At 41.5% G+C, this 12,877-nt stretch overlaps 1 pseudogene; it reads left to right on the top strand.

Moving 5' to 3' along the window:
* Positions 1–2,698: 2,698 nt before the first annotated feature.
* LOC123256830 lies at positions 2,699–11,880 on the top strand (annotated as a pseudogene).
* The last annotated feature ends 997 nt before the right edge of the window (positions 11,881–12,877 follow it).

Raw genomic sequence — 12,877 nt, 5'->3', positions numbered from 1 at the left:
TATATATATATATATATATATATATATATATATATATATATATAAATGCTTGTTGATGTTATTGGCTTTCAAGAGTTTGACTGTTATCTCTACACAGATGACTCCCTGGGTCTATCCATCCAGCCCTCACATTTCCTTTGAGCTCCAGGCCCACACTGATAAATGCAGATGGTACATTTTCACTGGGATATCCTATAGAAATTTCAACATATTAAGAAATAGAACTCATTACCATCATTCTCAAATTCATCTCTCCAATTTTCCTATACATCTCTTGTTCCTTCTAGTCACTTAGGTTCACAACCTTTATATCATCCCTGGTTCCTCACTCTCCTTCCCCCCTATATTTTCAATCAATTTCCAAATCTTGTCACTACTGCCTCCCCAATGTGTTTGTCCCCTTCTCACTATTCCTATGATGACCAAACCAATTCAAGCCTTTGTACTTCTCACCTGGAATTTGGTCTCCATAACTCAAATCTTTCCTCATCTCCAAATCATCTTCCACATAGCTACAAAATTATAATCCTAAAGACTATATTATATTCCAAAACCTATATTCCTGGTCATCTTACATTTCTGAGCAATCAATTTCAGGGGCTCCCTGTCATTTCTAGGATCAAACTCTCTAGTCTTGCACATTTTGAACCCTTCACAACCTGGATCCAACCTACCTTTGTAGCCTTTTAGTATGTTATATACCCTTTTATACACACTCCTCTTGCTTTCTTGACATATCTTTCACCTCATTGCCCGGGATACATTCTATCCTATACTTTTCTAAGACTCAGTCCAAGGACTACATCCTTTGTTCAATCATTTTTTTCAGTTTCATTTGACTCTTTGTGATCCCATTTGGGATTTTCTTGGCAAAAGTACTGGAGTATTTTGCCATTTGACAGATGAGGAAACTGAGGCCAACAGGGTTAAGCAACTTGCCCAGGGTCACACAAACATAAAACCTTTTTGGAGTCCTCATTTTTAGATCTCATCCACAGTATTTCATATATAACTTGTATTTACTTCTCTGAGTATACATTGTCTCCCCATAGATTGATTGTAAGCTTCTTGAAGACAAGGGCTATTTCATTTTTGACCTTGTTCCCTAGTGTCAGACAGTATGCTAACCACTGGAAAGACAACAGATGTTTGATGAATACCTTATCTCCTCCTGGAAGCTTCCCATTTGTCCTCAACAAAACCTCTGGGTTTCTATACTCAAACCAAACCTGGAGAAGGGATCTCAGGGCTCTGGAAAGCCATGATGGCCATCATGGAATTCCCATCCTGCTGAGAGTCATCAGGTTCTTACTCAAGTCTGGAGATCATTTCTCATTTTACTTTGCTTATTGTCTTTGCAAATATCAAAGTCTGCATATTTATTTCTTAACTGATCCAGGATCATTAGTCTGTTTGGAATGAAGAAGATAACTTTATACTAGCTACTCCTCCCTACTGCCAGTGAGCCTTTGTAGGAAGAAGAGGGAACAGAGATTGGTTTGCTTCTTTGCCATGAATGAGTTTTTACAAAGTTTTTATTGCAAAGTCAATAACACTTTGTGCAGGTAAGTAGAACAGCAGATAGAACACTGGACCAGGAAGTCTCATCTTCCTGAGTTGAATTCTGGCCTCAGACACGTACTTGCTGTGTCACTCTGGGCAAGTCACTGATTCCTGTTTGCCTCAGTTTCCTCGTCTATAAAATGAGCTGGAGAAAGAAATGGCAATCCATTCCAGTATTTTTGCCATGAAAACCCCAAATGTGGTCATGAATTGTTGGACACAACTGAAAATCACTGAATAATAACACTCCAATTAGAGACTTCTAGCTCAACCAACTTTTGAAGCTTTTGCTATAGGTTGACCCTTCAGAGGATGGCAGAAAGAGCTTTCCTCTTTAACTAGTTGCTAGGCAGGGATGCCATAGATATCTTAAGCTTAACATGTACCAAACTGAATTAGAAGTGGTCTGAGAGAGATCTCAAAGGCATCTGGTTAAATCTTCTCATTTTATAGACCTATATGGTAGAAATGAGATTTGGTTCTGGATCTTCTCAACTCGAAGTCCATGGTTCTAACCTCTATACCACATTTCCCTTTAAATTGTAAGTTGTGATCATAATTAACTTGCTGAGTGATTTTGGCTAGATGCCTCCATTGCTTTGAGATTTTCACTCTTTCTTTTCTGGAAGCAAAAAGGTTGGGCTCTAGGGGACAGGTTTCAAATTCCATTTCTGTCACTTACTATCTGTTTTGATCTTGATGGGAAAGTCACTTCCTTGTTTTCCTCATTTATGAAATAAGGAGATTGGATTTCTGGCCCCTGAAGTCGCTCTAAGTCTGGGATCCTATGACTAAGTAGTGTCTAACATTTAACAGACTGAAGATTCTATGAACTCTGAGAAGGCTATGGAATGCCTGGCCTGGACTCACCGGATAGGTGCAGACTCGTCCCCTCGGTCCAGCCAGTCCTGTGGTGGGATGATGTACATGCACCAGAGGCCCCAATTGTAGCCATGGGCTGCGTTGGCATATTGCTGTACCTCAAAGGTATTGTACTTGATGTTGTCAATGGCAGGCAGGATTATTCTCCTTCTGTCCTCTTTGATTCGAGTGAGGGCTGGCTCTGCCCTGAAAGAAACAAAAGCCAAAGAGGGATTATTTCGGGAGCCTTTGGTGACAGACATCGAACAGCCACATGTGTCATAGAGCAGGACAGGGCAGTGCTAGGCCGCTGTCCATGGTGGATGCTCCCTGGTGAGCACCACAGGAAGCAGGCATATTCTTCCTTTATAGAATTTGAAGTCCTAATGTAAGAAGTCTTTGAGGGGAAGTGTGGTGCAGTAGATGAGAGCATTAGGCAGGAAGGCCTGAATTTGAGTCTTGCCTCTGACCCATCCAGGCAGTGATTCTGGGAAGTCACTTGCTAATGTTCTAGACCACTGCCTTAAGATGATAAGGGGCTGAGCTGCATGGGTGGGGATGGAGTTCTTCAGGAGGATCTCCATTCACACATTTCTGTGATTTCATTAGTGTTGAGAGCTCACATTGAAGGTCTACATTGGTAGAGGAAATTTTCATACCAGAAATTCCCCTCATCAATGAAGTCAGACCCCACCTCCTTTCCTTTTTTCCCTGTTTAGCCCCTATATTTCCTTCAACTATGTCCACAGAAGGAAGTAGAAGTGGGTCCCCCTCTGAGACAGAAACACTATTCTCCCTCCAGGACCCTGGGTATCCTCTGGGCTGAGCCCTCATTATGACTCAGTACCCAGAACAGGACAACTTGTAGAGCCAGTAGTTTCAGTCAGGATCCTCTCCAGGCTGCGTATGGTAAGAGGGGTGGAGCCTAGATTTCCAGCATGATGTCTCTATCCTGTCTGTCTCTTTTGTCCCTAGGGTAAGCACACTTTACTTAACTCTCTACCTCCAAATTACAACACACTATACTATCCATCAATTTTCCTGCAAGGCTGCAAAGCAGAGATGGGAGGGATTCCTGAAGGGAGCCCACTGGGCCACTCAGGAAGAAAAATCATCTCAGGACTCTCCTGGCACCTGTGTCACTTGTGCGCTGGCCTGGACCCATCCATCTGAAGGCAGGGAATATTGAGTATAGGAAGGGCCCTGTTCCTCTAATTGGCTCAACTTAACCTTGAGTGACTGGAGAATTCTTTGAGTTAGGACAGTTTTTCCTTACCAGCCAGCTAGCTAGCTAAATGCATCTGTCTCATTAAATAGTCCCCACTTGCCCCTAGCCCTCTCTGCAAATCATGCATGAACTTGACATCTTTTCCTGAGGATGGTTACCCTGAGTTCAGGCTTAATTGGGGGCAGAAATCCAGGTGGCTCCAATAAAGAGTTTTAATTAAGACTCCAGGGCTTAAATTCAAAGGAAGTTCACCCCAAGGTAGTATATAGTTAGCTACCTTCCCTGGCAGATTGAGAATTTCCTCTCTTTCTCCTTCTCATCTAAAATCTCGTGTAACCCCTGACTCAAAGCCCACAGGTATGGGACTCTCTCTTTATTGGTTGAGAAGAATTATGTGGGATATTTGTTGGGCAGAGTTGGTGAGAGTGAGAGAGCTCTGGTCTTCTTCAGTACACTTTGGGAATCTTCAAGTGTCTAGTCCTTTTAGGTATTTCTGACTTACAGCTTAGAGAAAGAAAATAGAAGAGACCAGCCCCCATTCAACTTGTTAAAAGAAAAGTCTCGGGGGGCAGCTGGGTAGCTCGGTGGAGTGAGAGTCAGGCCTTGGGATGGGAGGTCCTGGGTTCAGACCCGGCCTCAGCCACTTCCCAGCTGTGTGACCCTGGGCAGGTCACTTGACCCCCATTGCCCACCCTTGCCAATCTTCCACCTATGAGACAATACACCGAAGTACAAGGGTTTATTAAAAAAAATCCTAAAAAAAAAAAATTAAAAAAAAAAAAAAGAAAAGTCTCTGGGAAGACATGAGAAGAGCTGGCAGTCTCCATCATGTCCCCATCATAGGTTGCTGCTCCAGAGATTTTGGTGAGTTTCCCTTTGGGGCAGATCTAGTACTCTCTCTCTCTCTCAGTTGGGCCAAGTTATCTTGCTCCCAGTGGGAGAGCCCCTTTACTCTATATTGTCTGGCATACATTCTCCTATGTATGTCTTAATTGATTTCTGTTTTGCTACTAGTTAGAAGAAATAGTTTTTTTTTTGCTATCTACTATGTGCATTCAATTTGGAACTGGTGGGAAAAAGGACGAGTCTTGGATAAGATTGGACAAGTTTGGGGTCTTTCATTTACCCACTCCCATGGCAAAGTGATCAGAAGTTAGATTGAATCCAATCACACTCCCTAAAATAATGATATTTATGGGAGTAAATGAACATAAGTCTGGCCTAGTGCCCCTCTCTCTGTGTTCTCTGGCCCCAACTTTCTCTTCCTCTTCCTGGCAGGAATGGAAATCTTCCTTGGAGAAAGGTAGAGGAAGAATAGTCTAGAGATATCTATTCTGCCTCTCTTTGAACCACACAAAGGAAACCCATTTATTCAACTTTTCAGCAAAACAGAAACCAGAGAAGGCATATATAGGAAAACATATACCAGACAATACAAAGCAAAGAAGCTCTCCTATTGGGAGAGAAATAATTTGGCTCAATCAAGTCAATGAGTCCAAGATTTTACCCAAGGGGAAAAGTTCCCAAAGATCCTAATGATCAAGCTGGGTACAGGGACATACTGGAGACTGCCAGCTCCTCTCATGTCTTCCCAGAGTCTTTTCCTTCAGCATCCTGAAGTGGGGCTGGCCTCTTCCATTTTCCTTCTTAAAATTGAAAGTCAGAAATGCCAGAAGGGACCAGTCAGTTAAAGATTTCCAAAATGGATTGAAGAAGACTGGAATTCTCCCATTCTCATCAACTCTGCCCCACAAATGCCCCTCAGGGCATTCATCAATAAGGAAAGAATCCCAAACTAATGGTCTTTGGGACAAGGGCTATACTTATTTTTAAATCAAATCAAGGCTCAAAAGAGATAACACATGTAAAAAAAAAAACTTTCCTAATTCTAAAGTATGATATAAATGTTTGATATTATTATTAGTATTGATATAGTTTTTTAAACTCTTACCTTCCATCTTAGAATCAATACTGTGTGTACTAGTTCCAAGGCAGAAAAGCTGTAAGGACTAGGCAATGGGGGTTAAGTGACTTGCCCAGGGTCACATTGCTAGGAAGTATCTGAGGCTAGATTTGAACCCAGTATCTCTTGTCTCCAAGCCTGGTTCTCTATCCACTGAGCCACCTAACTGCTGCTTTTAGTTTGGTTTTAAATAACCTTCATTTCCAAGGATATCCTTCCCTCTGCCTTCCCCAACAAGTCATGTCTTTAACAAAGAAAGAGAAGAAAAAAGTAACTCAACTAAGGTTAGTGTTATAAATGGTATTTCACACTCAGTCTCCCATATGTGAAAAAGAAAGAAATCTTGCTTTCTTCTACTCTCTCTCTCTCTCTCTCTTTCAGTCTTAGTTTAGTCCCTTCTCACTTTTTTGCTTGAAATATTGCAATAACCGCCTTATTGGCTTCCCTTCTTCCTAGCTCTCCATTCTTGAATTCCTATTTAGCTGCTCAGGTAATATTCCTAAGATACAAGTCTGACGAGGTCACTCTTCTGCTCAATAATCTTCATTGACTCCTTATTCCCTGAAGAATATAGCACAAACTTCTCAGCCTGGCACATAAAACGCTCTAGAGTCTGGATCTAGCCCATTTTACAGAATAGTTGCATGTCATGCACCCTTCTTTCCAACCAAACTGACCCATTTTCTCTTCCCTGGAATTTGATATTTCTTCTTCCATCTTGGCATATCCACAAAGAAGGTCTCACAGTCCTTGAATGTACTTAGTTATTAACAAATTCATGTTTAATAATAGTCCTCAGTTGATACTATATTATGTATAATGACATAGAATATGTTATTGTTTACTTGATTAGCTATGTTAGACTCTTCATGACCCCATTTGGAATTTTCTTTGTAGAGATACTGAGTGACTTACCATTTTCTTCTCTAGCTCATTTTACAGATAAAGAAACCGAGGCAAACAGGGTTAAATACTTGCCCAGGGTCACACAGCTAGTATGTATCTGAGGCTGGATTTTAACTCAGGTCCTCCTAACTCCAGATGTGGCACTTTATCCATTGCTCCACTTAGTTGCCCTTATAGAAATAATTATTAATAATGCATTAATTGAAAACAAATATATTATTTAAATTTATTAAATCATTAAGCACTTACTATATGCCAAGCACCACATTAAGGGCTGGAGTCACAAAATGTGAAGATGGAACTAGTCCTTACCCTCGAGAAACTTGTACCTTAATGGAGAACACTACATAACTACACACACATGGCACACAAAGGTATATAGATTATATAGGATAATAGTTCTAGATCTTGGAGGTCATCTAGTTCAACCTCCTTATTTTACAGATGAGGAAACAGAGGCCCAGGGAAGTTCCATCACCTCCCCAAGCTCACATAGTAACAGAGGTAAGTTTTGAATCCAGGTCCTCTGACTCTAAAGCCAACACTCTTCTCCACAGTTGCTCACTGCTTCTCATCAAGGCCTTGCCTGTGAGACCTTCCTTGATAAATAGTCAGATGTCAGCCTTTATTCCTCCAAAGTCTTATGGCATGTCTTTGTAATCCTATTTAAGGTACTTACAAAATTAGACTTGGGGTTATTTGTACTGTGTAGTAAGTAGACAGAAAGCTGGTATCAGAGTCAGGAAGACTTGGGTTCAAGTCTTATGATTGAATGACCCCAGGCAAGTCACTTGAACTCTTTGCCTCAGTTTCCTAAAATGCAAAATTGGGGATAATCATAGCTCTTCTCTCCCAGGGTTATCATAAGGATCAAATGAGGTAATATTTGTAAAGCCCTTAACATAGGGTCCGGAACTCCTCTCCTATAGCCAGATTTGTTTTGGTAGGCCTAGTTTCACACTGAGTTCAATCCTCTTTACCCAAAATTATTTGTCTGTGTGTCTTTATGCTCACATTAGATTGTGGGCTCTTTGAAGCCAGGAACAATATGTTAGTTGTGGATGGCTAGGATGGTAGTCAGCTATGTGATGCAAAGAATAGAGTTCTAGGCCTGAAGTCTGGAAGAAGAACTCATCTTTGTGAGTTCAAATCCAGCTTCAGACCCTTACTATCTATGTGACCCTGGACAAGTCACTTTACCCTGTTTGCCTTAGTTTCCTTCTCTGTAAAATGAGCTGAAAAAGGAAATGTCAAACCACTCCAGTATCTTTGCCAAGAAAACTCCAAGTGGGGTTATGATGAGTTGGGCAGTTATAGAAGAGATTCTTGTCCGGGTTCAAGCTGGTCATAATGGCCTCAGTCCCCGTCTCACTCTGAGCCTCTGTGATTATCCATCTGTGTATCCCTCCCAATGTTAAAGCTATCTCAAGAACTCAAACTATTGGTTGCTCAGTTGACTGAAGGAGAAAGGATTGGTAAGAGAGACTCACATGTTTAGCATATAGTACTTGGTGGTTAACAATGTGCTTTTCTCTTTTTTTTTTTAATTTTCTTAAACCCTTAACTTCTGTGCATTGGCTCATAGGTGGAAGAGTGGTGAGGGTGGGCAATGGGGGTCAAGTGACTTGTCCAGGGTCACACAGCTGGGAAGTGTCTGAGGCCAGATTTGAACCCAGGACCTTCCGTCTCTAGGCCTGACTCTCAATCCACTGAGCTACCCAGCTGCCCCCTGATTTTCTCTTAATAGTAGTGAGAAACTGGTAATTGTGAGAATGAAAATTAATATCCAAAGTACTCCAAGTATTACATTTAATAAAATTCATTACATTTAACTTGAAGCAAAAAGGAGACTAAAAGGCTAGAGTCAAGAGGGAGCTCACCCAAGCTGCTCACAGGGAACAGTGCGAGAGGGAGGCATTACAGAACTATATAAACAATAACATAAAGATGCATATAAACAAAAGGGAAAAGGAATTTTGGGATGAGGAAATAATTCTGGGAGATAAAGTCCAAGGGTTCAAGATTTTTTCTAATTACACATAATGAATGTAGCTCTTACCCTCACTTTTACAAATGAGCAAATTGAGGCTTTAAGAGGTTAAACCACTTATAAGTACTTGACCTCAGGAATATTGTGTCCAATTCTGGGTTTTAGAAAAGACATTGAAAACCTCAACAATGTACAGAGAAGGGAAAAGCAGGGTGGTGGAGGGGGACTCCAGATTGTGCCATAATAGGTCTGGTTGAGGGAACTAAGGATGCTTACTTAGCCCGGAGAAGTGGTGATTCAGGGATATATGGCAGTTGTCTTCATGTATGAGATGGTGCAGTGGATAGGGCCGGATCAAGAAGTCAGGAAGACTTCAGTTCAAATCCAGTCTTGGACATTTCAATCAATCAACCAATCAACATTTATTAAGTACCTACTATGTGCCAGACACCATGATAAGTTTTGGGAACACAGAAAAAGGCGAAAAAAATCAGTCCTTGCCTTCAAGGAGTTTATAATCCAATGGGGAAGACAACATGCAAACATATATAAAGCAATATACACATACAGGGTAAATAGAAAATAATTAAAAGGGGGGAAAGATGGGAATTTGGGGGGGGTTTGGAAGACTTAGCTGTGTGATCCTAGGTGAGTCACTTAATCTCTGTCTACCTTTGTTTCCTCAACTGTCAAATAGTAACAATAAGAGCACCTTCCTTCTAGAATTGTTATGAGGAGCAAAGAAGGAATATCTATAAAGCCCTTTGCAAAGCACTACATAAATGCTAGTGATGATGATGTTTTTCAGGGTCTTTTATGCAAGAAAAGGATGGAATTTAGAGGGAAGAAATAGTAACAATGCCTAGAAGATGCAGGGGTGAGTTTAAATTGGTTATAGAATGAAAAGCTGGTTAGCTAGGTGGAGTAGTGGATAGAGCACCAGCTCTGGAGGCAGGAAGTTCTGAATACAAATCTAGCCTCAGATACTTACTAGTTGTGTGACTCTGGGCAAGTCATTTAACCATGTTTGCTCCAGTTTCCCCATCTGTAAAATGAGCTAGAGAAGGAAATAGCAAACCACTCCAGGATCTTTGCCAAGAAAATTCTAAATGGGGTCACAAAGAATCAAATGACTTAAAATGACTGTACACAAACAACAAATATAGTGAAAAAGTTCTTGATAGTGAAAGCTACACCGAGGCAGAATTAAGTTGTCTTGGAGCTCCCCATGACTGGAGATCTTCAAGCACAAGTTGAATGACCATTTTCTGGGAATACTGTAGAGAGGATTCATGTTCAGTTATAATGGAGATTTATGTTCAGGTATAGGTCAGACTCGATGGCCCCCAATGGCTCAACTCTAAGATAATAAAATCTGTGCAGGGCAGGGAAGAAAGAAAAGAGATGAAAGGAGAAGGTGGAAGAAAGGAGGGAGTGAGGAGAGGAAGGAGACAGGGAATGAAAAGTGAGAGATAAAGGAAAAATCAGAAAAAGAACTAGAGAAGCAGGGGAGGAGGGAGAGAGGGAGCATTGTACCTGCTTTAGGTAGAAAAACCACTTGAGTTTGCCCCGGGCTTCAGAAGAGGAATGACCCTGATGGGTTGTTTCAGTGACAGGCACTTACTTAGTGGTTTCGGAGCTATTTTAGGACACTTTTCTAACTTAATGGCCTCTCTCAGTGTCCAATCACTCACAACAATCCTCCCTCCTCTGCCTGCTCTCTCTCATACTCCATCATCATTGAAGTCACTGTGTGTTTCCATGAGCTGCTAGATGACATTTTTTCTTACAGATCACAGCCCCTGCTAGCTCAGATAGGATATGTTGGCTAAGGATACAGGGAGGGGGCAGGGCCATGAGGAGGAAGAGACCCCTACAGGCTTTTACCCAGGCTAGACTCCATTCCTTCTATGCCTTTTCTCTTCATCTCCACCGCTTAGCACTCTTAGCTTCCTTGATGCTTCTGATCTCATCTCCTAAACCAGAACTTTCTGATCTCTTCATCCCCAGTCTTTAGTGTCTCTCCATGAAATGCAACAAAACAATTCTATTTAAAATTTTTTCACATATATTTTACATTGATAAATACATTCTATGCTCTTCTTTCTATAAAATATAGGTTCATTGAGGGCAAAGACAATTTTGATTTTGTCTTTAAGACAGTGTGGTATAGGGGCCAGGGTGCTGGGTTTGAAGTGAAATAAAGCCTGAGGTCAAATCCTGTGTTAGACACTTAATAGCTGTGTGACCTTTGACAAGTCAAATATGCCCTAGTTTCCTCCTTTGTTAAAATGAGAGCATTTGGACTGGATGGCCTGTAAGTTCCTTTCCAACTTTAAATCTATGATCTGATTCATTCTCCCAAGTCACTTTCTGGGTAAAGGAGAATTACCTTCTCTCTTTTGCTTCATCTCTGATTGGAATGAAGGGGAATTTGGACCCTGGTTGTGATGGAAAGTGAAAAATCAAAGAATCATAAACCTTGGGACTTGGAGGAATTCAGAGAAATCATCAAATCTATCCCTCTGACTTCTGACAGGACCATATCTATCCCTTCCTTCATTCATCCATTCATTTATTCATTATTTTATTCAAAAAGTATTTAATGAGTATCCTGGTAATAGGTCTTTGCCCCAGAATAAAGAAAATTGTTCCCATCTCCACTCTACGCTCCAGAGAAGATGAAAAATTACCCTGTGCTCAACTCATCCTTTCCTCCAATAGCCATCAGTCTTACTTCCTCTGGGCAAATCATTTTATCTTTGTCTACCTCAGTTTCCTTAACTGCATAATAGAGATGACCAATTGGATAACTGACAAGCCTTGATCTCATCGAAGAAATAAGGAGACGTCTCCCAAGCACATGAAGTTATCCTGTCAGAAAGGGCAGATGAAGCCCAGACAGTGTCTTCCTTTTCCAGACGCGGCTGAAGGGAGGGCGGGAGCTCTTGGGGTTTGGGGGTTTCTGGAGGAGGGTGGGTGTGTCTGGGCAGCCAATAGGAGCTCAGCCCACTTAGTCTTTGTCCCACTGCAGCACTGCAGTCATAGCCATCCCCTATCCCATAACCGTGGGCCTTAGTAAGTGCCACAAAGTTACCAAGAATATTTTGAAGCCACGACAGTGCACCATTGTAGGCGCTTGACTCCACACCATGTTTGTGAGAGATATGATCCATGAGGTATGTGGATTTGCTCTTTATGAGAAGCACGCCATGGAACTGTTAAAGGTCTCCAAGGATAAGTGAGCTCTTAAGTTCATAAAAAAAAAAGGGGGGAGGGGGCAGGATTTCACATCCTGGCTAAGAGGAAGAGAAGGAGCTCAGCAACCTCCTAGTTGCCATGAGGAAGGCTGCTGCCAAGAAGGACTAACCTGGACCCTGTTTCCCTCCCCCATCTACCCAATAAAGATTTAATAAACAGAAAAAAAGAAAGAATGGGTATATGAAAACAATTTGTCCCAACAGCCATGAAGGTGGCTGAAGAAGGCGTGTGGAAGGCTTAGAGGTTGGTCAGACATTAAAGATGCCAAGGCCATCCACTTCTTTGCAAACTATCATCAGTCATCCTGACTTTTGTCTTACCACTGGACTTGGATGGCTCTAGAAGAGAAAGTGAGGTTGATGACTTTATGCAATTCTGCCTCACTTAAACCCAATTCACATCCAAGTCAAGACATCACTCCATGATATCACTGGTCCTCTTCAGAGAGAGAGAGAGAGAGAGAGAGAGAGAGAGAGAGAGAGAGAGAGAGAGAGGAAACCACAACAAAATAGAGATAATAACAACATCTACCTCCCAGAGTTATTGTAAGGATCAAAGATATAATATCCATAAAGCTCTTTGCAAAGAAAGCACTATGTAAATACTAGCTATATTATTATGCATTTGAAGCTTTGTCATTTGGGAGGATTAAATTTATTTTGTTTAAATGCCAGCAAAGTCCTTTCCCCTAGCTAAGCAAACTCCTTCATGCTATAATTTAAACCTCCTGTTCTGCACTCAGGACTGGGAAGGAGGTGATCATCTTCTGCCCAAGAGGACCAGAAGTAATCCTCAAATGCTGTGACCCCCTTCACAGAGCCTGCTCTCTCCCTGCTAGTTTTCCTTGGTCCAAGGAGTATTCTCTGAGATCTCATTACAGACTCCTGCCATCTTGAAATGGTAAGGGACTCTAGAAGACATCTTGTCCTGCTTGGAGGACATTCTGGGCAAGGGTCATCTACTCTCTACATGAAGACCCTCAGTGAAGGGAAACCTGTTACCCCCAGAGGCAATTCATTCCATTTTGGAAGTGATCTTGTTGTTTGGAAGATTTTCCTGACCTCAAACTATAATCTACTTGACTCTTTACAGTTTTCACCCACTG

This window comes from Gracilinanus agilis, chromosome 1 (genome assembly GCF_016433145.1).
Source record: "Gracilinanus agilis isolate LMUSP501 chromosome 1, AgileGrace, whole genome shotgun sequence".
In the NCBI taxonomy this organism is placed as follows: domain Eukaryota; kingdom Metazoa; phylum Chordata; class Mammalia; order Didelphimorphia; family Didelphidae; genus Gracilinanus; species Gracilinanus agilis.
This window is presented reverse-complemented; position numbering and strand designations above follow the sequence as displayed.